The 27,947-nt window shown below is 40.8% G+C and overlaps 1 long non-coding RNA gene across 1 annotated transcript in view; it reads left to right on the top strand.

The window, feature by feature from the left end:
- Positions 1-1,552: 1,552 nt before the first annotated feature.
- LOC308472537 overlaps positions 1,553-27,947 on the top strand; it is a 53,629-nt gene continuing 27,234 nt past the window's right edge. The window contains exon 1 of the long non-coding RNA XR_013983565.1: positions 1,553-1,682. This is a non-coding gene — a long non-coding RNA (uncharacterized lncRNA). The remainder of the gene's footprint in view (positions 1,683-27,947) is intronic.

The following is a 27,947-nucleotide window of genomic DNA, read 5'->3' as shown; positions in this document are numbered from 1 at the left end:
AGTCCCCCCCCCTATTGTAAACCTTTCAAGACAAGGACGGGGCAACCAAGGTCCAAAAAGATTTGTATCGCTGATAAAAACTAAGAATTTCACGATGGGGAATTATAAGAACTGTGCTGGAGGATGAACTGAGGGAGAAGAAACGTAACCCCCCCCCCTGGGAACCGGGGTGATTGAAGAGAGAGCCTGGTGAAAAGAGTCGGAGATTTTGACAGCTGTCAAAGTAGCTGTCAAAGTCGGAAAGCAGAGAGGATTTTATTATGAGAACTTTGCTGGCTAAATTTGTTACAATTTGTTACAATTTGTTAAAACTTGGATACAAAATGGCGAAAATATGGATAACAATCGGACTTTTGGACTAGAGAAGACAAGGTTATAACAATCCCCCTAGAGGAGTTTCGGGACATTACAAAGATGGTCGTAAGTGGAAAAAAACACCATTGGAATTTTACAGGACTGGTTATCTTCTGGGAAAGCTGCGAAACGGAAACAATATTTTGTCTACAGGGTGTTCAGCTAAAGGAGACAATAGAATTTTCTATTGAAGAAAGGAAGGGACTGAACGCAAGTTTTTGTTCCTGAATAATAATAATCCCTGCAGACTTACTAAGCTTCTGAATTAGAACGTTTCAGCAGCGGAACAAGAGGAAACTGGACTACAATTTGGAAAGAACAATGGGGGGAGTTTTATTACAGATCTGAAGTTAAGTGTTCTAAAAATGTTTATGAAAGGGAAAAAAAAAAAAAAAAAGAAAAGAAAAAACCAGCAAGGAGTTGGGGGAAATAGGTGATTTATGGATTGTAAGAATCCCAGGCGGATAACATGGTTTGGTGGTCAGGGGGAAATTAAACCGGGGACAGGGGGGGAGAACTATAATCCAAAGGCTTGTTAACTTCTTTTTTTTGAACTAGCTTTGTCTTATCTATTATATTCTTTATTTCTTATCTCTGATACTTTTATTATGTGGGGAGCTTTTATTATTAAAAAAAGGGAAATTGTGGAATGAAAATGGGGTGGGCCTTGGGAAAGAAATTTTTTGTGTTTTATTAAGGGTATTGATGTGGAGTGCAGAAATTTTAAACTCGAATAATGGTTTAACAAATTAAGTTTTTAATTAGAACTGAGAGCTTGTGGAGCCAACAATATGAAAAAGGAATATGGTAGGGGTGGGGGAAGGGGGGAGTCCCAGAAAGCGGATATATGAAAATAAGGATATATGAAAATATGTAAATTCTTGCTTTCTGTATTTTCTTTTTTTTTTTTGAAAATTTTAATAAATATTATTTAAAAAAAAAAAAAGTATCCAGAAAAAAAGGTATGTCTGGTGCCAAACTTGTGTAAGAATAATGATTTAATAATCAGCCCCATTGCTTTAACGGCCTTTTTTTTTTTTTATAAACCACTTTCCCCTTTATTGTAACTAATCTCATTAAATAGGGTTCATTGTTTCTCTGTCACTGTCAGACAACAGGCTCTTTCAAGAAGAACTGTGCCATGGATTGGATTGCTCAACAGGATTTGAAAGAAGCAATAGCAACATCCTGATAGAAGGTTGGATTGAATATCTTTTGCCATTGGAGGGGAAACAGAGGGCTTCCCATGTTTGTCATTTTGTGCCATTTGGGGCTGCCTCTCAGTAAACCTTCCGTGAAATCTTATGAGAGTCTGAGATTTTTGGAAGGTGAGTAACAGAAGTGATTGATGTGAATGTGTGTGATGATATATACCTTGTGGCAGAATGACAAAAGGGTAGCTCAGTCACCAGGGCTAATGTGAGGAAGGATGTGGTGACGGCAGAGGCCACAGGTAAACTGCCTAACAGCGAGATCCGGTGTTCCTTGTATCCAGTGGGAAGGCTGTAGCAGACTATTCCAGGGTAGTGGCTAATGTGGTGATTTTTTTTTGGTATAGTCATTGGTTATACGAAGCTTTTTGACATATCACAGATTATGAAAGCCTGGAGCTAATAATAAATACCTGAAATTCAGCTTCCTTCACTGCTTTGTGGCCTCAGTACCCCTTAAGGTTACCAGGCCATAATGCTCCTGTGACGGTGTTGCGACAAGAGACAGAACTGCTAAATCAGCCTCTTCCACCCTGAGGCCCTTCATCTGTTCTGAGCATTGCCTGTCATGACTTGGGGCTGAAGGGGGGCTGTGGCATGGAGGGCACCACATTGGGGAAGACTGTCTTATATTCAGGAATTAGCAATCCTATGCCACTTTAGAATCCTGACCAGCAACCTCCAGTCCTCTAAACCTTTGATTTGCCCTGTTTCCAATACTGCAGAGCCCTTTCTTAGGCCAGCTCCCATGTGTCGTTTTGACAAGGACTTCTTATCTTTCCACTATATGTGGTTTTAATCTGAGACAATGTGACAACATTCCTTTCCCTCACAGCAGTTGGACTGCAGGCTGTTTAGTTCCTTCAGCCACTGAGCATTCTGTACTACCTCATCACTACAGGCTCAGTACAGAAGTGGCTCACCTAATGGGGGACGAACCACAATACTGACTTCTCAGCATCGGTGTTGCTGCTGCTTAGTAGACAGGGAGAGGTGAGGTGATGGGAAGGTTAGGGTTGTGTGGGTGCACCACCCGAAGTGATGGATTGGTTCTGCTGATGTACCCTTACACCTGAGATATGTCGGATACAATATGAATAGAAAAACTTGATAAATAGCCTCTGTAGGTTGATTTTGAAAAGTAATGTGAACTTTGATGCTGTTTTGAGGAAAAAAACAGATATTGAAACTGTGGTTCATCAGTCAGTGGAAAACTTCAGAAATATGGGTTGTTCTTGACAAATCACGTTATCATGGCTCCATCTTGGCCAAAAGGAGATTGCTTCATCCAACCATGTTAGAATGGTAATTGAAATCTGTCCTTTCTTGAGTCTTCATCAATACTTCTGGCCTCTTATATTCATATACAGTGATACCTCGGGTTAAGAACTTAATTCGTTCTGGAGGTCCGTTCTTAACCTGAAACTGTTATTAACCTGAAGCACCACTTTAGCTAATGGGGCCTCCTGCTGCTGTGCCGCCGCCACGCGATTTCTGTTCTCATCCTGAAGCAAAGTTCTTAACTTGAGGTACTATTTCTGGGTTAGTGGAGTCTGTAACCTGAAGCGTCTGCAACCTGAGGTACCACTGTAGAAATAAATGCCTATATAATGTAGAGTTGCCATGTGCCCAGAATTTCCTGGACAGAATACTGTAGTCAGAAGCAGTTCCCAGGTGGAATTTACTAAAAATGTCTGGGAACAAACCATGTTGGCACTGTCATGTTTGGCGATTTTCCTCAAAAATGTCATTTTCCTCCCTGCAAATAATAACTTTTATTTTAGAGCTTCTTAAAACAGCACAGGTTGTTTGAATCAAGTATATTAGATGGGTTTGGATTATTTAATTGAAATGTTTCATGAGCCACCCAAGTCCCAGGCCCCAATCCAGGGTTACAAGCAATATGATAAGTTTCTTGCCATACTCCACACCATCAAAAGCCAATTCAAGTAAAAGCTATTATCTTACACATGATGTCACCACTGTGCCATAAAGGTATACTGCAAATATATTAGGAACTATACCATGAATACTTTCAGAATTACACTAACAACATATAGCCTTCTCCTATGTCAGTGGTATTGTAAGTAAGAAGAATGTGAGTTTATATAATCATAGCGCAAGCTATTTTAAAGTATTGGTGAGCTGTTGTGGACTCACATATCCAAGGTTGGGTTTGTAGTAACCATTGGATGTGATCTACATTATTGTTACAAGAGGTCAATGGTTTTCAAATTGTGGGTCTCTTGGGGTTGATCAGGAGTTCCTCAGTGAGAAGATGACAATATTCCTTCAAAAGCAGCTTGTCCATGAATACTATTTTTTCCCGAGCAATGCCAACTGCAAGGCAATAATGTGGTCCAAGAGGTCTGGCCACCATTCTTCACAAACTGGCGGTCTGTTCTAGGGCAGCCTTCCAGATGTTTTGGACTACAACTCCCATCAGACCCAGCCAGCACAGCTGGAGCTGATGGGAGATGTTGTTCAAAATGGCTGGAGAGCACTAGTTTGGCGGGGGCTGCTGCAGAATATGCTGTAGAACACTGAACAATACACAAGTGTTCCTTGGCAGACTGCTCAGTGTGGAAAGGGTTCCCAGAAGGTAGAAAACTGAAAGATCGCACAATGTATATAGCAATCAGTGGAGGTATTTGGGCTTTCAAATTTCAGCAGCGCCCTGTGCGACACCAAAATTTGTCGTGTGCACTCTCTCTCTCTCTCTCTCTCTCTCTCTCTCACACACACACACACACACACCTCTCCCTCTCACCTTCCATTCTAAGTTGTGACATCCCTCATGGTGCCCTCTTGGCTCAGTGCCCAGTGTGGGTGAACTGGTCATGCTCCCTTAAATCTGTCTCTGTAGCAAGAAAGCACCACCCTCCTTTATATTTGTCACTTCCCTTTGGAATCCAAGTGGTCTGATTCTAAAAGCTACTGAAAGGTGAGAAAGGAAGAACCACAGATAAATGGAGAAAACAGAGTGAATCTCAGATGAAGCTCTTGTAACAACAGGAAAAAACCACAGACTTTAAGCGGCTTAAAAATAACTGTCTTGTTACATCACAAGAGCTTTATCCTTTCAGGTATTAAACCAAAGGGCAACAAGGGATCAGCTCTTTTTATTTCCGCAAATATCTTAAAATGCAGCTTAATGGATCAAAAGGAAACATGCAACAAATCCTATTTCGAGGGTGCAGATTCTTTCCAGAATGACTAAAACTCTAGAACCTGTTTTAAAATATTTATTTGAATACGTGCTTCCTCATCTTTGTCCAGTCTGTTTTCATGACTGCAATGGGCTGGGCAGAGTGTTTGGGTTTGTTTTAAATGTGTTGCCTACTTTTAATATTTGGGGTTGTTTTAAAATTTAAGGTTTTAAGCGCCACCCAATCCTTATCCCTGCTCCTGCCAAGCTATGCCCTCCAGTAAAAGCAGGATTCATCCCTACCTTGGCCATTCTGCAGCCAAATACCAAGTTCAGCACTGCCCCTGCTCCAGAGATTATTTGCATGGATGGGGGTGGAGGCCCAGGATTTTTCTAATAACTTAAAAAAAAAAAAATGTCATTGAGCCTACAGTATTCTGATTTCTAGCCATGGTGAAAAAAGTTGGAAACATAGGCGAATGTTCATACTTTATTAATTATTTTGGTACACTGCTATAATAAACCACTCTTGATTATTGTACTCTTCTGGGCATATGAACAATGCCAGAATGTCAGTTTTACATTAAAAGGATGCAGTTTGTGAACACTAAGTACTGAAATAAAATGTGTGTTTAATTAAGACTTTAATCTTTCCTGAGCTCAATTAAAAAATAAAAAGGTTGGGGGGGAATTGCATCCCTATAGGGGCCGATAATACTTTCCTAAAATGATTCCTATTCTTATGATGTTTATTAGTAAACATCCGTTTGGGTGAGTAATTAACTAGAATGTTTGGAGATTATTTTACTTCTGCTAATTGTGCTCTCATGTCTAGATGATCATTAAACCAACAATGCAATCTATTTATTCTGCTGAGCCAAGAAATTAAACGGGCTTCTTATTCCATCAATACTGAGATAAACAGGACAAGAGTACCACTCAAGCTTAAGGTTAGTACTTAACATTTGTCTGAATTTTCCTCAACGGTCTGTCTGTTTGTTGGCCTAAGGATATAAAGTAATAGACACAGTTCTAGGAGGGAAATGAAGGCTTATGTTGAGTCCATTTGCAAATTCTGTAGCATAGTTCTTGGCATCTTTTATCATTCCCACTCTCCCTCTGATGTCTCTTCTCTTCACTTTCTGGGGGCATGATCCATCCTGTCATTGAAGCATATGCAGTGGTACCTTGGTTCTCGAACAGCCTAGTTCACGAACAATTTAGAACCCGAACGTCACAAACCTGGAAGTGAGCGTTCCGATTCTCGAAATTTTTTTTGGAAGTCGAATGTGTCCTGAGCTTCCGATTTTATTGCTGCGCTTCTGTTTTTAGAGAGATTGCACTGATAGGGCTGGTGAGGAGAAGCGTCCAGGCAGCGCTTTGCAGCCCAGCCGCTTTGGTGAGAGAGTTTTAGAATGTTTTGGTTTTGAAACAGACTTCCGGAATGGATTAAGTTCGAGAACCAAGGTACCAGTGTCATAGGGTTAGCATCCCTCCGATGAAAATAGGGACATTCTTGCAAGTAGATAAATAGGTACCGCTCTGGCGGGAAGGTAAACGGCATTTCCGTGCACTGCTCTGGTTCACCAGGAGCGGCTTAGTCATGCTGGCCACATGACCCGGAAGCTGTATCCCGGCTCCCTCGGCCAATAAAGCGAGATGAGCGCCGCAACCCCAGAGTCAGTCACGACTGGATCTAATGGTCAGGGGTCTCTTTACCTTTACCTATGGGGTTGCGGCACTCATCTCACTTCAGGCCGCTATATACACATATACACATAAACATACACTATATACACATATACGTCTGCCACCTCAGGCCAATTACAACCTCTCCAGCTAACATTCCTCACAGAATTGTGGTAAAGAAAGTGTGTGTGAGGGAAAGGATCATGTACAACACCTTCAACAAATAAATGGAATGAAATAAAATTTTAGCTGGAAGCTAACTTGAGTCCCTGTCAGGAAAAAGTTCAGGATATAGCAATGACAACCATGAAAACTGAGAATGATCAGGAACATACCAAGAGAGTAAATTCTATTGAACTCAGTGGGTCTTACCTGTGAGTGAGAATGCTTAGGATTAACTTCCGGGTTAGTGCCTCCGGCAATGGCGGATTTCCTCTGACCGGGAGGAATCCACTTCGTGAAACTAGGGTCTGGACCGCCACGGCGAGGCGGAGACCCACTAAAAACCATAGGCGGGAAGCCTGTGGATGTGGGATTCGGCTGGCACCTTTTGCGCCTCCCCTATTTGCGGGGAAACCCGGTTTCGGGGATCCGGAGCGACGTGGGGTGAGCGGCGCGGTGCTTCGAATCGACTGCTCTTTTCACGGAGTGAAACCGCATTGCTGTTGCCGGAGAGCGCTGACTTTTTTCTGTGGATAATTGGACTTTAAACAACTACCCGTGAGTAGAACGGAAAATTAGATTATGAAACATCTTAATTTGGCACCGAAGCGGGAAGGTCTAAACAGGAAGTCCGCCTTCCACTTTTGTAAATAGATTGAAGCAAAGACATTGCAAGCTAAAGTCTGGAAAGTCGTTTGTAAAGGACTAAATTTCCATCAGTTAAAACTACCAAACCCCCCTTGGAAGCAGGAGAAGAGGGGGGAAATCTTAGACTGTTTAAACCTGCAGGAGAGAGAGTAAAGAAAGATAAATTTCCACCGTCTTGAACCTGGGAATGGGGTGTCAGAGACAGACACTTTGGGGAAGTTCATTGACTGTGAATAAAACGTTTTTTGACAGATAGTTAAAAAAGAGAAACATATTGATTCCAATGTTTCCTTTTGCACTTAAAAGGAACAAAATATCTGAAAAAAGAAAGGAATTTTGTTGCTGGATCTGCTTTTAAAAAGACGGATACAAACAGAAATTGTTTCCTCTAGAGGGAGCTTGTGAAACTGTTGCTGGAGTTGATCTGGGGAATTCTACAGCTGTGGAGATTAAAGATCGTGAGAACCAGACATTTGACCTTGAATAAGAATGTGCCCAGAAGAAGTTTTAGTGCTTGCTTTTTGCAAGACAAGTGCTTTACTGGAACAGCTACATGAGAAGATGGATTTGATGACTGTTGCAGTTAGCAATTTTGGACAAACAGTGAATACCTATATAGAAACCACGCAGGAACCAATCCAGGAATCTGCTTTGACAGGGCAAGTTGTGCAGGAGACAAAGGAGGAGGTTGTTGCTGAACCTTAAGTAATAGAAATGGAGCAAGTTGTGCAGAAGACAAAGGAGGAGGTTGTTGCTGAACCTCAAGTAACAGAAATGGAGAGAGTTGCAGTAACATAAGTTGTTGTTTCTGACGACTGAACCTGGAGAAAGTCAGATTTGGAGAGATGGAGTACTGTTTGGTTTGGAGATGGGAAGCTGGATAGATCCCCCTATGCAGCGATGTTTTGACTTTTGGGATCTGGTTTTGGGCCAGGGGGAGTTTGGAGTTGTGGGGGCCCTTAACCTTGGAGGGACTTTGAAATATGCTTTCAAATATCTTTTGGATTTCAGTGCTGACTATGGAGAATGGGCTGACCTGTCGAGAAGGGATAAAGATACTGTCAAGTTGGAGTCTCCCTGAGATCTACCCCTCAGTGAGAAAGGAATGAAATTAAGAATAAGATCAGCAGAAGACAAAGTAAAGTGCAGGTATAAATATGAAGAAGATCTGCAGAAGGGACATGGAAAAGACTTAAGAGCCTCGGATAGAAGGTCACCAGGTTGATGGACTAGATGGAAGGGATAGAAAGGACTGACAAAACCCGAGACCAAGAAGAAGAGACGATGGATGAAGATTAGAAGAAAGTTTAAAAATTTATTTAGATAATTTTTGTAAAATTAATGAGTGTTAGAAAAAATGTTGGAATGAAACTATTGGGCTTTAGTAGAAATGCTTTAAGGAATTATGTATAAATAAGTTTTAAGTTTTAAGCTTTAGGGCTTTTTATGGTAAAATAAGGTTACAATAAATTAAGGTAATTTAATGACAGAATATAGTGAAAGATGGAAAGGATTTGCTGAGATAATTAATAACTAGAATACAAAAAAGGGAGGCGTGAGGAGGTCGATGAAACAAGTTAATGAAAGATAAAGATTTGGGAATATTGGATTTGGTTTTTAAATTTTTTGTCTGCTTTTGTTTTTGGTTTTGATGTAATGTGTGTTTTGTTTTTTTCCTTTTTTCTTTTTATTGACTTGTATTGTTGAATTCCTTTTTTTATTCTGTTTTTTATTTTTTTGATGTATTGTAACTCTTTATTGTCTTTTTTTTCGCTTTTTTGTAATTGTAAAACTTTTAATAAATATCATTTTTTTAAAAAAAAGAAGAAGAGAGAATGCTTAGGATTGAGGTGTAAAGGCTGCAGTCTTTACTCAGTTACCCGGGAGTAAGCTCCATTGAATACAATGGGACTTGCTTCTGAGTAGACATGTAAAGGCTTTCAGTGTAAAGCTCAATTTACAATAAAGGAATAAACACTCCACATGTTTCCTAAAAAATTGCTGGCTGCTGAACTATTGCATTTAAAGAATAGGAAAGGCTTCATATGTCAGCATCACCATTTCCTTCTTTCGGTGCAAGTCCACACACACACACACACACACACACAAACGTACAGAGCAAAGGCTCCTGTTTCCAAAAACAACAGGAGGGAGAGGTCTGATCTTGGCACTGCTTTTAATTGTTCTCTGAGATGTGGAGGGGAAGAAAAAGGGAAAAGAAGAAGATAAAGGGTATTCCCTTTCTTACACACCCAAACACCCCAAGGCATGACGCTGCAACTCCTTCGCTCCTCACTGGGCTGCTGTACATCTTCTTTGGTGATCCCTCATAGCCGAATAAGATTGTCTTCCATAAACACGGTTTTAACTCTGAGTCCATAAGTGACTGTGGAGGCCAATTCTTGATCCACACGTCCTTCCACAGTGGGGACATTGGTTTCCGGGCAGGAGTTGATCACGGTGTGGATTTGCCAAGTGGGCCTTCCTCCTAGCATGTTTCTTCCTTGTGTCCTGAGTTTGAGTGTCTTCAAAGCCCATGACACCTTTGGTAAAGGCTGTTCTCCAACTGGAGCACTCGCAGGCTAGTGCTTCCCAGTTGCCAGTGTTTATACTACATTTTTTAAGATTTGCCTTGAGACAGTCTTTAAACCTCTTTTGTTGACCACCAGCATTACGCTTTCCATTTTTAAGTTTGGAGTAGAGTAGTTGCTTTGGAAGACAATCACCAGGCATCCACACAACATGACCAGTCCAACAAGTTGATGTTGAAGAATCATTGCTTTGACACTGGTGATATTTGCTTCTTCCAGTACACAGATATTAGTTCGCCTGTCTTCCCAAGTGATGTGTAAAATTTTTCGGAGGCACCGTTGATGGACTCTTTCGAGGAGTTGGAGATGGCGTTTATAAGTGGTCCATGTTTCACAAGCATATAGTAAGGCTAGTAGTACAATAGCTTTGTAAACAAGCATTTTGGTTTCCCTGCAAATGTCCCGGTCCTCAAACACTCTGCACTTCAATCGGGAGAAAGCTGCACTCACAGAGCTCAGGCAGTGCTGGATTTCGGCATCAATGTTGGCCCTCATGGAAAGATAACTGCCTAGGTAGGAGAAGTGATCGACATTTTCCAACGTTACACCATTGAGTTGGATTTGTGGCGCTGCAGAGGTGTTATTTTGTACTTGTTGGTGCAGCACTTTGGTTTTTTGACGTTGAGTGATAGGCCAAGCTTTTCATAAGCTTCTGCAAAGATATTTAGGATGGTTTGGAGGTCATCCTCTGAGCGTGCTCACAATATGTTGACATTTTCCCTGAAGAAATGCCAGGTGCCCAAGATGAGCAGCTAAATCTCTCCCCTCCTCGACTCAACAGGGACTGTCGGCTGGCTCAGCTTTTTAGACTGATGCCCTGCTCCTAAACACACTTATGCAGAAAGAAGTAATAATAAGGAACCAAGGCTTACCCAGCTTTGAGGTGCCCTGCTGGGCTCTGGCAGGATCCTAGGGGCCTCCCACCTCCTCCTCAAAGCTGGGCAACCACTAGGCTTTGGGAAGGAGGCCAGAGGACTCTAGGAGCCTGTCAGAGCACACATGCCTCCTTCCCAAAGCCTACTGGGCTACCTTCAACCAATCTGGGACTCTGCAGGAAAACGTAAGAAGCCAGGATGCCTTATGAGGTTTGGGGGATGTCCCGGCATTTTCAGGACAGTTGGAGACTATGGCATACAACTCAACAAAATTCTATAGCTCCCTACAAAGACACATAACCACAAGCTCAGTTCACACACACCTGAAGTGTCACAGCCAGGACCAACCCAAAACATTTTGGCACCTAAAATGGCACCTCGCCCCTCCAGGGAAGATGCCAGAGGGAAGACCTACTATCGGGAACAGGGGGAAATAAAGGTCTACAATGGGAACAAGCGGGTGAATGAAGATCTACATCAGGAACGAGGTAGGGAATCAAAGCAACATTACCTGGTGGCTGAATTGGGAATCATCCCTAGGGGTGAGAGGAGACCGGCAGCACCTCCTATTTGCCAAGAGGCCACTTTAGAGGTGGCATACGGGGGCTGCCAAGAGGCGGCACATCCGGCCTCCCAAGAATGCACCATAGCTGTTCCTGATACTGTGGCAGCAATGGGCAATGCATTCCTTGGAGGCCAGATCTGGTGCCGCTGTGGATCCCACCACCTGAGGTGGTTGGCTCACCTTGCCTCATGGGTGGACCAGCCCAGGGCACAGCCATGATTGAAAATAGGAGGTCTATGGAAAAAAAAGGTTAACAATTGGGTAAAAGATTAATGGTAAGGATTTGCTGAACCAACAAATTGAATTGGAATACAAAGAAGGGAGGTATGAGGAGGTCCGGGGAAATAAGAGTAAGGAAGATAGGTTATGGAACATTATTGTGTTTTTAACTGTTTTATTTTGTATGTTTTTTCTCACTTTTTACTTTATTGCTGTAATTTATACTTTTTTCTTTGTTTTCTGTATATTTGTGAAACTTTAATAAATATCATTTAAAAAAAGGTACAAGCTACTCAAACCCAGAGCTTGGCTGGGTCATGTACCCTAGAACTTAGTTCTTCTAGTTTCACAAAACTCCTCTTCCAGAAAATTGCCTCACTAATTTCCACTGATCTAATGGATCTCCATATTTATTTCCTCCAAACATTATGTTCCTTGGTATTCTTCCATTTTTGAGTGTTTTCTACTCTATTACCATCCTTTGAGCAGGCTGCTAACCCTTCGTTATTTTAATTCACATGACTACTTCAAGATAATAAAGATCTTTTTTATGACCAATATTTATGTCCCACTTTGCTAGCTAAGATGTTCAAGGCAGCTAAACAGCAATCCAATAAAAATACAATAAGAATCATGATTTCAAAATTAGAGCATTAAAATTAATAGTCCTACTTACTTAAACAAAGTAAGAATAAAATAGCAGCAATCTGATTTCAAATTGCAATTTTAAAATCAGTACCTAAAAAAGCCCATTGCAATAAAAAATCCTTTCTGCCCATTTAAAGCACACCAGCAGTGGGGGTTACCAGACTTTGCTCAGATGTTCCAGCTTCCAAGTACCATAGTTTAAACAGCACCACCGTGAACTCGTCCCAGAAACAAATTTGATAGCCAGTGTAGTAGATAAAAAAAAATCAAGGTAATATGGTTTGTAGTTTCCAGTTAGATCTGGCAGCAACTTTTGAACCAATTGTCATTTATATTCAAGGTCAACTCCACACAGAGAGTACTTTTCAATAATCTAATAGCAATTATAATGCTCTAATCAATAAGTGACCATAATGAAATATATGAAATATAGAATGAACCAGCAAATACAACTATAAAACCATCAAACACCTTACCTCTGCAGCAAGTTAGAATTCCTATAGACAAAACGTATGAAACCTTGTAATTGCTGGAAAGGTAACCCACAAGATTGTGTGATAAAGAACTAGTAGAAGACTTTTTGCAATTGGGTGAGACTTACTATCTTAAGTTTCAAACAACAACCTGCATGATTCCTTATCTAAATTATGTGTTAGTTTAATATGCCTATGTAAAATTGTTATTGTATAAGCATCACTCTGATGACTTTCTGCATTCTTGCGATGGGGGCAGAAGATTTTTGTTTTTTGTTTATCAAGGTTGATAAAAATGTTTTGTGTGTATTGCTTAGAGTTGTAAAACTGCATATGTTTAGAGCATTTGTTGCTTGTTGTTGGGCAGCTCGTAGCCCCAGCTGGAGAGCTGGTGAGGAGGAGGAGAGGCTCTGATGCGCAGGTTCTGAGGGGTGGGCAGAGAGCAGGGCCACCCAAGGCAGAAAGAAAAGGGGAGCAGAGCAGAGCACAAGGAACCTTCACTTTTTTAATTAAAAATGCTTTGTGCGTCCATGTCTCATCTTGCCCCTTTCTAAAATTTATTTATTGGTATATGTTTTTATTTTTCTAAAATGAAATAAAATAAAATCAGGATTAAGGGGTTTTCTCAAGATGGTGGAGGGTGAGTGTGCTGTGTCCTGTTGGTGGGGACACAGTGGTGGGGGCACTCGCCCGTTTTCTGATAGGAAATGCTCTGCAGAGGGGGGGGGGTACAAAAATGTGAGGGTCAAGGAGGGTCAGTTTTGGGGAGTGAGAAATATTGGAGGGTATGCAAAATGTGTTGAGCAATTTACCATTTTGTCAAACGTTTCCACATTTTTCAGTACCATTTGGAGGCTTGTCCCCCCTCCCCAACTCCACCCGGTAGTAACACTGCATGAATTGTATCCTAAAGTTCACCAAGAAAATTTGGGTTCCACCAGCTTCAAAGCTTGGTACTTATCCCTATCAGTTTTCACATGAAATCTGTCTGTTCTGTGGAACTTCTCCCCTCCCTTCAAATCAGCATAATGGATAACAAACAACAGAGAAAGAGGAAAAATGCAAAGGAGAGGCCAGCAGGGAGATGCTGACAGCAGGAAGAGCGGTGGCAGTAACTATTAGAACATAGAAAGGTGATTTCATTCACATATGTCAAAGAGAATTCAGATACTTCTGACAATGAGCAGGCCGCAGAAAGTTCAACTGCTGTATTCCACCTGTTAGGAGATGAGTTTCAGTTTATGTGTCAGCATTTACATTTTCATCACAAGAGAATTTTTAATTTAAGAGCTATCCAACTTTGTCCTGACTTTAAAGAAACAGATGTGCTGGGTCCCAGTCTTAAACAGAAGACCTGTGTGTGTGTGTGTGTGTGTGTATGCACCATTGTTTTTAATGAATGAATTTTTAAAAGTTATATCCCACTTTTTCTTAACAAAGAGGCTAACATCAAACATTTTAAAGAAGCATTTATTAATTAAACAATACAATAAAATAAAGCAGCAAAAGTATTAAAAACCATTAGTGACTAAAAGGTCTCAACCCAGCCATTAACCTCTCCCAAAGGTTTAACAGACTGGCAGAGTGGATCAAGCAATGGAGTTAAACAGGGGCACTTCAAAGCAAAGGCATCATAACTAGCAAGACGCTGCAATTCCTACCTTCCCACTCGCTGCATCCATCCCCTAGAATTCATCTAGTGGCCGAAGCAATTGTGAAAACAATTGGTTATCTTGCATTGCTGGGGGGGGGGGGGACGGGACTTCCTTGCAGTGCTCACCTTGGAGAGAAGCTCTTTCCAAATAGTATAATTATTTCTTTGTTTGAGTCAAGTCCATACCCAATACCTTGTGCATGGTTTGTTTTGTGCCTGTAAACTTCTCTTCTGCCAGTTGTGTCACATATGAAAGCAGGACAGTGGTGAGAAACTAGGGAATGGGGCTTTTCAGTGTGCTTACATGATGACTATTTTAGGTGCCGTCAATCTCTGTCGCTGGTTTTATTCTGTGTTGGGTTTTAGTTTCCTATTGTTTTTTACATTTTTACTTTTTACTTGTGAGTCACCCAGAGGACTCTTGTCATTAAGTGGTATATAAATATTGGAAATGAATGAGTAAAAATAATTTATCTGTCGGAGCAGGGCCTCTGATGTTGATCGTAATGCATGGAAGAGAACAAATGGGCAGAAGCCTGCATGGAGTGGGGACCAGGCCTGATGATCATATTTATTGCTGAGTGTTTTGTATACACAGGATGTATTTGGGGGGCAGGGATGCTGGAAGACCTATCTTGGTGACTGAGGGGGTGGGTCAGCATGGGAGAGGGAGCCATCAGAGGGCAGCAATTTTTCTCTGGGCTTTAATCTGAAGGATATTATGACCTCTCCTCTTTTAGTGGGGAGGAGCTTGTAGTCTTGCCTTTTTTTTTGTTAACTTTGTTTTTAGTCTTTTAGCTGAATTATCAAGTTCTTGGGTTTATATTGTTGCCTTCAATTGGGTGTTAATGTAAAACACTTTGAGTTACCTTTGTGAGAAAAATTAGTCACAAATAAAAGTTCATAAGAATAAAATAATAATACATTTTGGGAAGAAATAGTGAGGAGGTCTTTTCGGAGCTGCACCCCTGGTTATGGGATGCTCTCCCAGAGAATCTTAACTTAAGGTTACCAGACGTCACCAGATTTACAAATCTGTCCCCATACAAAATCCATTAAAGTTGAAAAGTTTCCCTGGATTCATTGAAAAAAAATTGGTAACCTTATCTTAACCGGATCAACATGAAGATCTCTCTAGCACCAAACAAAGACCTCTTTGCTCTCTCAAGGTTTTTCTTAATTATGCTTTGGGTGCATTTTAGACAGGGCTCAAATTTGCTTTTTTCCCTTTGCTGGTTTTGGGCTTTTTTATTGATTATATTCAGGTGTGTGTTTCTTCTAGTTTTCTGTTGTGTTTTACGTTGTTTGCATCAGTATTGTTTTAATACTATTGAATTGTGTTGTTTTATTTATCTTATGCTGCTTACACTATTTTTTGTGCTAGTACTGCTTCTATATTGATTTAAGTTGGTTGTTGATGGTATTTTTATTTTGTTGATTTTATCATATAAATCCTGTGTGTAAAGCAACAGATTTTGGACCAGTAGCATGTTACTTTTGAAGAGTGACCCCAGACATTACAGTATTTTTTTTTAAGCAAAACACACAGAGACACAATGAGAAGCCAAGAGGAAAGAGTTAAGATTTCTCTTCTTGAGCTGGTAGTCCTCTGCTCAGGATTATCCTGTGGCTGTTGTGCTTTTAAAAAATGCTGAGGCAATAAACAGAAAGCTGAACAGTATTGTATGCTGTTCAATCCTAACAGAGTAAAGGGACTTTATTTGAACGATTGGTCAGTCCTATCAGAGATCTGTTCCTTGTGGACCTGTTCCTTGTGGATACTGTAGCTTGGGAAATTGTTTAGGAGAGTTGTTACTGTAATGGATATCATCACCATCTTTATTTTAGATCTTATGATATGTGGAAATTATTTGGTTGTGTACTTTTTGCTGTTTTATTTATTGTTTATGACTATTTTTGTTATCTTTGTAATTATGTGGTATTTAATTTGTTGTAACCCACCTTGAGCATATTTAGTATGTTGTAACCCACCTTGGAAAGGCGGCGTACAAATAAAATGACTGATTGATTGAATTGTCTGAGCTCTGCCTTCTGCTCAGAGACTACTGAACCCTCTAGACCTTTAAATATAAGCCTTTGTGAGATTTTGAGCAGCAGCTTCTGGGTTGAGCTCCCCTGAACACAGCATTTCTAGGAAGTACTTGGCAGATCATTTTTCATCAATAGGAAAATTTAACACCTTCTCCTTATTTCCCCACCCCCTAATTTCTTGCAATTTTCCAAAACCAAAAGCATTTTACAAATGCAGGAAAAGGACTGCACTCCACATATGTGGCTGACTGTCAATATGTCAACTCTGTCAATATGTCTGCATATTTTGGGCCACTGCGAAAATACAAAGGAAAGACAGTATAAAGAATTTGCAAACAAAACAGACTTACCCCTCTCTGCTAGGCAAAGTAACTTGCATGTGCACAGTGGCACTTGTTTCCCTGAGGTAATTTGGCAATAGTCCTGGAATAATTGGTAGGCTTTATGTCATGGGAAAGCCTTCAATCCAGAGTGGCAAAAAGCCTTGATCTCTGTATGCTCCAAGCTAAGAATAATTTACTAGCGCAAACATGGTAGGCTTGTGGTTCTGGCATTTGGAGGGACTACTATGCAGTCAAGCTTATAATATGTGTTGGCCATTGCCCCAGTCCGTTGGACATGATTTTTGTGTGAAGAAATGTTCCCACATGCAAGTAACAATTTGTAGTAAGAAAAAAGCTGGTTGCATGTAGAGAAAGTAAACCAACATCCCTTGAAAAACTGCTATTATCTGGTATCCTGATAATTTCAGGTTCAGATTTCTCCTTTTGTCTCTTTGTATGTTCAGATCCAGAGACCTCCCTCCTAAATAAAGACACATTTGACTCAAATTTTAGTTTTGGTTTTTGGCAGAATTTAGGCCACAACTTTATTGATTACAGAAAAGTGAGTGGTTGCATAGGCTCTGGTTCGACTAGCTCCCTGCACCCTTGCAGGTAGCGCTGACCCAGAGCTCCATCATAGGTCAGCCAAGGGTGAACACCTGAGGAAGGTGAAAAGCCAGGGAACAGATTCTGTTCACTCCCCAGATGCTCCCCTGGACTCAGGCATGGGCACAACCCCTTTTCGGAGGTTGGCCAAACCAAACTGAGTCCCTGGATTCCTTTAACGGAATACCCTTCACGTAGGGATGGCAAGAGCGTTCTCCCATCCCTATCACCTGAACCAGAGCCTATCCGCAACCTTACAAGTTGTGATGATTTGCAGGTGAAACCCAAATGGCAACAGCCAATCAGCCAAGTGGGGAAAATTCCTGCCATGCCCCTGTCCCAACGACAGACGACACACGATGGCATAGCAAGGTCAATCGCAAAAGACCCTAAAATTAGGGAGAGGTGGGTGTTCCGATGCACGAGCCGAAAGAGGAAGCTCTGGGTCACGTGCATGGGTTTATATAGGTCCCTCGATCCGTTTAGACTGCAGCCCCATTGGCCAGATTGAAACCCAGCATCGAGGGACTTACCAATCGGGTGTTGTGGCTGTCCAATATACCCACCCACAACCAAGAGGTCAGTCTCCAGATCTCAGCGCAACACATGCCCTCTTTTAGGGAGGACACGATTTCACAAAAATAAATGGTTAGAAGTGCCCAGCAGAAAACTAACATTTGCTCATCTTTAGGGTGCCACAAGATGCTTTGCTGTTTTTGCTGCGGCACACTAACATGGCTGCCTGCATGAAAAGGGAGAAAAGGGGTCTCAACCTGCCTTTTGTGGTGCATTTTCAAAGGGTCTTTAAGGGAAGTAGATAACACCATCCCCCTACTGTGTAAACCCCGTCTCAAAACAACAAGACATTGTTTTTCAGGAGGTGCTCTGTACAACAGAGGTAGGTTTACTCATTTGAAAAACTCTCGCAGAAACTCCCCTCCCCCAATTCCAATGGACAGCTTGCTGTTCCTGGGAGAAGGGAGGGGAATAACTTTATTTTATTTCATTTTATTTTAAATGGCATTGTAGAGCTGTTTTGTTAGGCCTCTGCGGCTTAAGCAAAGACAGAATTTATGATGTGCCCAGGAGCAACTGAACGGATGCTTGAAAACATTAATATTATTATTTATATCACTATTTAGTTAGCTGTGCTGGAAGGTATTAATATTACCATCATCATTATTACTGTGAAACAAATGCTGCGAAACATTGGCAATGACGGGGTGGGTGGGTGTTGAATAAGGATGCTAAATATTCCCCCCCCCCCCCGACAATAAAACCTATAAATCAAAGGAGGAAAATATCCTTTTTCAAGTAATAACCACCCTCAAATATACCACAAGACTGAAAGCAAGGTAATTAACATGGCTCTTGTGCGAGTGCATTCATTTGCATTTATGCTCATCCCCTTTCCTCTGTGTCCCCTTTCCTAGTGCCCTTTATTTATCTCAGACTTGCTTTATCTGGGAGCTTTCATCGTGGCTGTTGTTTATTCATGTTGCAGTTCTCCACTGAAAAACAAGCACATACCGTCAACTTCCAACTGGCCAACATGGATGCTCAGGATCACATGGGGATCAAAGCGAGCTGAGGACAACAGGGGTTTCATTAAAATGTTGAGTTCTGCGCCTGAGGAAAGAGCAGTGAGGACGGGGGTGAGGAGCGGGGGGAAATATCATCTGGCCCAAACAAGTTTTAACTGGGGGGGGAAAATCTGAGTGAACCACCTGTGGTCTCCTTGGAAACTGGCATGCAACCCCTCCAGCCACCTTTTAATGAAACCCCAGAGCCCCTTTATTAATTTATTAAAGAATCTATTTTCTGAAGATTCATAAACCACACATAACTCATACTCTGACACATCTCTGCTATGCTAATAGTGCTCGCCTCTATGAATAATTAATTCTTTAATTAGTAATAATTAGATGCCGTTGTATAGGTCAGGCCACCGGACTGACAGCGCGCTGTTGTTCAAATGTCACTGAGGGTCGCAGGGCAGGTCCTTAAACTGGAACGGCATGTATCATTTCTGCGGGCTCCTTTTAGGGAGAGAAGATTAGTATAAAACACTGACTAGAATGCACTGTATATGAAAACCTGGAGGACCATAGGAGTTTGGGAGCTTGACAGGTTATAGCACCAGATCTGAATATGTATGACACAGAATATGAATGGTACAAGGCGTCTGCCCACCCCCCTCTACGCCTAATTTACAGAGCAGTGCTCTGGCAAACAGGAAGGACAACATATACCTGGTCGTCTTCCATATGCAGAGGCTTGAAAAGTGATGGGCAGTAGCAAGATCTTGATCACTTTATGATGCAGCAAAGTTAACCCAAGCTGATTTACCTATGTCAGTTTTGTGTGGTTTTGAATGCGTCTTAACATGGTGATGTATGTACCTTGTCAGTGTTGATTCTGGGAGAGTTTTCCTTTGATAAATAGCAGCATTCTCAGCACAAATTTGACTTGGAAATATCACTTTGTGGTGACATTTCCATGTAAGGTATGACTGTAATTTAACATCCGGATGGGTATAAAAATAAAGCTGCTTTTATCTTGAACTAATTAGTACTTTGTGGTGAAGTGGTTGAGAGTGTTGGGCTGGAACTGGGAAGACTTAAGTTCAACCTCCACTCAGCCATGAGAATCACTGACTCCCTCGTCTGTGCATTGTGTCACAGACTCAGCCTCTTGGTCACTACATTACATTAGCTCTCATTTATAAGAAAAGGGAACCACAATATGTTACGGGGATTTCTCACCTTGTTGTGATAGTTCCCTCTGAAAATGGAAATTTACATCAACTGTAATGCATATTTTCAGGTACACATTTTGATAGTGACTTTGCCCTATTGCCCCATTGAGGAATGCAATGCTTCAACAAAAATATATGACTGATTAACTGTATGTTTGTCAGTTCTTCCTTTTATGCTTCATCTGATCAGCATCCTGAACTGCTAACAAGTGACTTGAGGAGGCAAAACAAATCCAGGGTATCTTTTCTTGTTGAAAGATTAGAAAAATCCCCTTTTGTTAAAGGAATGAAAGATGGGGGGGGGGGGGGACTAAACAACAAAGATGAAGAAGTGAACTAGCAGCAATTTTGCTCCCAGTAGGGAGAAAGAGAAAACAAATCCTATCATCAGAAATCTCTTTGCACTGTGTATCTTGATATTTTGGAGGAAAACAGTTGAGGGAGATGATACACAAACATTATTTGCTGATGACTATTGAACAAGGTCAAGCAAGATATTATGCTAACGCTTTTTGAGATCTACATCAAGAAATGTGTGCCACTCAGAAAGAGAAACAAACATGAAGGCAATGGACAGTATTGCCACATATCTTTTCATATGCAGTGCAGGAAATAAATTAATTTTTTTGCTTTGAATATGCCAATGTATTGCCCTCAAAGAAATGCACCAGTTAATGAAACACTGAACAGATTGTCAAAGCAGAGGTTGAGCTCCTGAGGCAAACATCACTTATGCATATTGTCCACCAAGTCATTTCTTTCCATCTCCCCGACAAATGCACAGGATTAACTAAATAAAGGTGTAGTGAACCTGAAAGTTGCCATATTGGATACATTTGGAACCTGCTCATTGGTGTGGGAGGAGAGGAGGATAAATTTGCTTGCGCTGATGGGGTGCATTAATTGGATATAGCCCAACAAGCTAGAAATTTCAAAAGGTGGAGAATCATTTACAGAAGTACTGTGGTGGTAGTGATACTGGATAGTTTAGTTTAGAAGATGTACTATTGTTCGCCTGACCCAAAATTCCCAGAGCAACATTGAGATGGAGAATGAAATAAAGGCAGTAGCCAAAGGAGGAAATAATGGAGTAATGAGTGACCTCTTAACCCTCACATAGAATAGGTGTGTGTGTGTTTTCCAGTCATGACAAAGTGGTAGAATGTCATTTAGATACCCTAAATGAACATGCCCTAGAACAGTTGGTCATGAAGCCAACCAGATGGGCAGCAACCCTGGATTGAATATTAAGCAGCTCTCACAACCTGGTGTGAGATGTGTTGTTGAACCAATTAAGAATAATGACCATAGCGCTATCAAATTCAGCCAAGAGGCACCGGCAACCCACGCTATGCTACTGGAAGTTCTTGCCCATAGGTTGTTGGTGGGGTGATGTGAGGTGGGGTCTGCAGAGGCCCCAGTGCAGTGTCCTGGGCCCAGGAAATCCTTTGGCACTCTTGAGGTATACTGTTGGAGGTAGTATGCACCAGTTGCTGTGGGATCACAAGTAGGGAAAGTACTGCTGCACCCAAGTCCCACAGGCATCTGGTTGGCCACCGTGAGAAAAGAATGCAGGATTAGATGTGCTCTTCTTAACCCCTTTAAGACTGACTTAAATTATGCTTGGCTGAAAATTTGTTAGTGTGTGAAACAGAGTAAAAAAGATAGAGTGCAATTTAACTGCCATCTGATTTGATGGAGGTGTCTATGCTGTCTAGAAGATTTGGAGAGTGGCTGGCTTTTAGTACACTTCCTCCCCTTGTACCTACCAACCTTTTAAATCTTGCCATTTTTTGCAAGTACAGTGACATGTGTTCTGTTGGATTTTGAAGCCAGAAAATGACATTTTAAAACTCTGTTTTTTCACCTTAGAAGTACAATATACAATGGAGCGTTTAGAAACCTGTTTGATGAGAGCTTTATATACAACAAAATTTGTTTTGATCTCCCTTTTTACTTTGAGACATATAAAGCATTCCTTTATTGTTTTGCTTTTAATTTTAGCTTTGAGTCCTTCTCTCTTTTCTTCTATAAAGAGTATGTAGATGCCATGTAAATATTATGCTAATTGAATCCACAGTCAATTAATGTGTACTATTATATTCACTAATACCTGATAGGCAATGTCACATCAACCCTCCAAGTTTTATTTGATCTTTGTCAGAGGCAGTAAGGCTGTCCCTCCCATCTGTATTTCCTCTATTGACCATCTTTTTCAATATACAGTATCAATGTATCAAAGGGGGTGGGATCAGTGAAACATCTTTGTGGTTTGTGCAAAGGTGCAAAACTCTGGGCACCAGTAATCACTGGCACCTAAAACAACTGGTTTGTGCCTGATATCTGGTCATTCTTCTTACTTGGCTTCTAGAAAATGTTTCTAGTGCCTAAGCTTTGGGAACATGTTTGCAGCTCTGTATTTTGACATGATCTAATAAAACCTATATCATCCCAATTCCTGCCACATTGCCAAAGTAGCAAGATAAAGGGGAGCCTATTATTAAACAAATAAAGCCCCTTGCTTTTCATTGAAAATTATCTTTTCATCTAAAGAAAACTCTGCATTTTTTTAAAAAAAAATATTATGGAAAGCCAGTCAGCATACTTAACACATTGTTGAGATGTCACAAAACTTTCTAGTTTCTTTAAAAACCAGGAAGGTAAGGCAGGATGTCTGATGTGTCCAATAGCTACACACAAACACACACACACACACACACACACACACACACACACTTATCCCTTTCAGTTTGCCTTGGAAAAATATGTGCAAAAATGCTAGTTGTAATTTGTAATTTCTATTTTATGAACAGATTCAAAATCACATTCCAACTTACTTTCTGTACCTAGCTGTCAACGTTTCCCTTTTTTTTTTAAGGGAAATTCCCTTATTCCGAATAGGATTCCTCGCAAGAAAAGGGAAAAGTTGACAGCTATGTTTCTGTATCTGCTTCACATTGGTGTATATGTCCCGTCCTGCTCCATTCAAAGAACACTATAGGAGTTTTGCTTGTTCCTAAACAAACATATATGAAATTACTTTGAAAGCAACTGCACTGCCATTAAAGACCAAACGAGATGTGGCAAAGGATATATGAGGTTCACCCATGTGTTTGCTTTGGAGATTGGGGAAATGGCAGCCTGGGAGAGAATGTTTCGGCTAATAATAATAATAATAATAATAATAATAATTTATTATTTATACTCCGCCCATGTCATTTCCCTGATCCAAATCTGCCCACCTCCCAACAGGGCTGCCATTAGTTTCACAGTGGTAGGGAAGAGTATTCGCCTCTTTTGGCCCTTAGTCAAGAGAACTTCACCATTCAGCAAGACTGTTGAATGTAGCTCATAGAACTACAGTATATCTTGCCGGTGTAAATCATCTCTCATAATTCTCATGGTGGTTAGCATCCTCTTCACCAGCTATATATAGATTTAAAAACAAATAAAAATAAAAATTTAACAACCGCCATAAACTAGGCCAACTAATAAGATGGCATTCTCATGGAGGGCTGCTCATGTTGAAAGCAAAGGACACATATATTCAGCTTATCTAAGTGACTTCCTCTTCTGCCTGATTTATTGCCACAGCAGAAAACTTCCCTGCACATTCTGCAGACTCTGAGCATGTGCCCTTGCCAGTGCATGTGAGGTCACTGATATTGTCAAGGGCAATTTTTGTCAGTTATTGAAATGAGAACTAATTTGACCTAATCTAACTTGACAGACAAAATAGTTCATCGGTGAAATAAGCCAACTCCAGAAGCTGGTGCTAAAGATGAGGAGGGAGGATGCATTAACATGTACATTGTAACCCTAGACATGTCTGCTCAGAAGGAAGTACTGCTGAGTTCAGTGGGACATACCCTAGATTATTATGTATAGGGTCACAGCTCTAGTCTGTACGCAGGATTTTAAAATATGGGGATGGGGTGGGTGGTTAAGTACATTTCCTTCTCTCTCCCCTTTTGATTATAGATTTTAGGTCTGGAATCTGTGGTACCCTAGCAAAGTCAATATTGTTGTCAGTCAGAACATCTTGCCGTTAACTGGAAGGGCCATAACTCAGTAGTATGTTGTTGTTGTTTAGTCGTTTAGTCGTGTCCGACTCTTCGTGACCCCCTGGACCAGAGCACGCCTGGCCCTCCTGTCTTCCACTGCCTCCCGCACTTTGGTGAAACTCATGCCGGTAGCTTCGAGAACACTATCCAACCATCTCGTCCTCTGTCGTCCCCTTCTCCTTGTGCCCTCCATCTTTCCCAACATCAGGGACTTTTCCAGGGAGTCTTCTCTTCTCATGAGGTGGCCTCAGCTTCACGATCTGTCCTCCCAGTGAGCATTCAGGGCTGATTTCCTTAAGAATGGATAGGTTTGATCTTTTTGCAGTCCATGGGACTCTCAAGAGTCTCCTCCAGCACCATAATTCAAAACTCAGTAGTATAGCACATGCAATAGGTCCTGGGTTCAGTCTCTGGCATTTGCAGGTAGGGCTGCCAAAGATTCCTGCCCGAGACCCTGAAGAGACACTGCCAGTCAGTCTAGACATAATTGGGATAGATGGACCAGTGGTCTGACTCGGTATAAGGCAGCTTTTAGACTGAGCCTGATCACCTTGCAAACCTGTATGCCATGGAATGCCTAACCTATGACCCTCCGGTTGGTGTTGGAAGTCCCAACAGCACCAGCAAGCATGGTAAACTGGCCTGGGATTATGTGGACTGCAGTTCTGCAACAACTGGGTGTATGGGGTGTTAGGGGAGGGTTAGTACCTCTGGTGGGGGACACGTCATGCTCTTTCTGGGGTAGTCTGTCCACCTTTGGTCCCCACCCTGCGCTCAGCCACCCCTGCTATATAGGTGTTGTGAGCATTCTTCCCAAATACAAAACCTCGTGAGATGGTGTTCCTCACTTCCTCTCTCCCCCTCATTTTCCACATCCCCTTCACAATCCGTGTTGGGAGCCTGCCCTTATTTCCTTCCATTCTCATTCTATCACACTTAATGGGGTTCAGCTAATGTTTAAGTTAGAGATGGGGGCAAAATTCAACTTAGTTTACATTTAAAGGCCAATCTACCTAATCCATACTTTATGCAACAAAGTGTGAACTGAAGCAGTCTTCGAAATTCACAGTTATCTCAATTTTGCAGTGCAGTGCTCCAGCAAATTACAGTACAGTATGCGTATGTGGTACAGTATGCATATTAGAGTGAGAATGACCTAGAAAATGCATTATATCAGGGGAGAATGGTGTTCCAAGAATATGCATATTAGAAGTTCACATTAAAATTATTGTGAGGATTTTTTTTAAAAAAAGACAGTCGCAAGCCGATCGTAGAAACATGGAGAACTGAATTTGAGTTGAGAAATATGAGAAAGAAAGGAACCAAAATTGACACATTAGAGAATGAGACAGGTTTAACAGTGGTTAAGAAAGTTAAATACCTGGGGATTAACATGACAGCAAAAAATGGGAATTTATTTAAAGATAATTATGAAAAATGTTGGTCTGAAGTGAAAAAAGACTTTGAAATTTGGTCAAATTTGAAGCTTTCACTGCTAGGCCGTATTGCTGCGATAAAAATGAATGTATTGCCTAGAATGTTGTTTTTGTTTCAAACTTTGCAGATTGTTGACAAAATGGATTGTTTCAAGAGGTGGCAGAAATATATTTCTAAATTTGTCTGGCAGGGCAAGAAGCCCAGAATAAAATTTAAAATTCTAACGGATGCAAAGGAAAGATGCGGATTTGCCTTGCCAGACCTCAAACTTTACTATGAATCAGCAGCCTTTTGCTGGTTGAAAGAATGGCTACTTCTTGAAAACACTGACATTTTGGACTTGGAAGGTTTTAACAATGTATTTGGATGGCATGCATATTTGTGGTATGATAAGGTCAAAGCACATAAAGCATTTAGAAACCACATTGTCAGGAAAGCGCTATTTAATGTTTGGATAAGATATAAGGATTTGTTAGAAAACAAAACCCCAAGGTGGCTGTCACCAATGGAAGCGAAAGCCTTGAGAAAGGTCAATATGGAGGTCAAATGGCCGAAATATTGGGAAATTTTGGAACAAGACGGAGATAGACTGAAATTACAGAGTTTTGAAAAATTAAAAAATAAAGTGCGAGACTGGCTTCATTATTTTCAGATAATGGAGGCATTTAAATTGGACAAGAAAATTGGCTTCCAGGTGGAAAGATCAAAATTAGAAACAGAACTGTTAGAACCCAAAACTAAGAATTTCTCAAGAATGTATAACTTGCTGCTGAAATGGAATACTCAGGATGAAACGGTAAAATCGGCTATGATTAAATGGGCACAGGACGTTGGACATAACATTATGTTTGCTGACTGGGAACAGTTGTGGACCACAGGTATGAAATTTATGGCATGTAATGCCTTAAGAGAGAATATTATGAAAATGATATACAGGTGGTACATAACCCCAGTCAAGCTTGCAAAAATCTATCATTTGCCCGATAACAAATGTTGGAAATGTAAAGAAATTGAAGGTACATTTTTTCACCTTTGGTGGACGTGTCCAAAGATTAAGGCTTTCTGGGAAATGATATATAATGAATTAAAAAAGGTATTTAAATATACCTTCCCTAAGAAACCAGAGGCCTTTCTCCTGGGCATAGTCGGCCAAATGGTGTTAAAAAAGGATAGAACTTTCTTTATGTATGCAACAACAGCAGCAAGAATACTCATCGCAAAGTATTGGAAGACACAAGAACTTCCCACGCTGGAGGAATGGCAGATGAAACTCATGGACTATATGGAACTGGTGGAAATGACTGGTAGAATCCGTGACCAGGGAGAAGAGTTGGTGGAGGAAGATTGGAAGAAATTCAAAGATTATCTTCAGAAACATTGCAAAATTAAAGAATGCTAGAGTGATGTTGGATCGAAAATAAGTGGTTTCCAGCTGTACAGGTTAAAGTTATTGATAGACTAAGATTAAAGATCAGGATTAAAGATGTTTAAGGAAATGGAAATTTGGTACTTAAGAGGTAAAATTTTAATGTTATATTACATTAAGATTAAAGATTAGGATTAAAGAAGTTTAAGTGTTATATACTATATTAAAATTAAAGATTGGGATTAAAAAAGTGGAAAAGAAATTGCTGGACAAACAATTTGGATTGGAATACAAAAGAGGGAGGTATGAGGAAGTCCAGAAAATAAGTAAATTTAAAAACGGAAATGGAAAAAGTGATATTGTTTTTAATTGTTATGTTTCTTTTTTATTGTTGTTTCTTGTTTTTCGTGTTTTTTCTTTCTTTCTATTTTCTTTTTCTCTCTGAGATTTGTATTGTGCACTTGTGTATTTCTTTTATGTTTTTTCTGTTTAATTTCTGATTGAAACCTTAATCAAAATTATTTAAAACAAAACAAAACAAAATTGACACATTAGCTCATTGCTAGTTTCAGTACATATTAGTAAAACAATCTGGAAATGATCACTATACAAAACAGCCTGTGGGGATGTTTGGGTGAATGTTTACATGTACACATGTTCAGGTGTGCCACCTTGCCCCCGCAATAGAGGGGACCTGGAGTCACACGATGTCACCATGTCCCACGGTGTGCTCATGGTGTGCACACATACTACAGGGCATGTGGACACGTCGCGTGGACACCCCACAGCATGCACATGTGACATGAGCATCTGCCACAGCTTGTGCACATGGCTGCCACAGATGGAGCAAGCTTGTTTTCTCCTGCTCTGGAGGGTAGATCCCAAACCAATGGATTCAAGTTACAAGAAAAGCAATTCTGATTCAACATCAGGAAGAACTTTTTGATGGTAATATTTCGGACTCTCCTTCCTTGGAGCTTTTTGAACAGAGGTTGGATGGTCATCTATCATGGATGCTTTAGCTGAGACTCTTGCATTGCAGGGCGTTGGACTACATGACCCTCAGGGTCCCTTCCAACTATTTAATTCTATGATTCTATTATT

Source organism: Podarcis pityusensis, assembly GCF_964106645.2.
Source record: "Podarcis pityusensis genome assembly, chromosome: 3".
Lineage (NCBI taxonomy): Eukaryota > Metazoa > Chordata > Lepidosauria > Squamata > Lacertidae > Podarcis > Podarcis pityusensis.
Note: the sequence above shows the minus strand (reverse complement) of the source record. Positions and strands in the feature narration are given on the sequence as shown.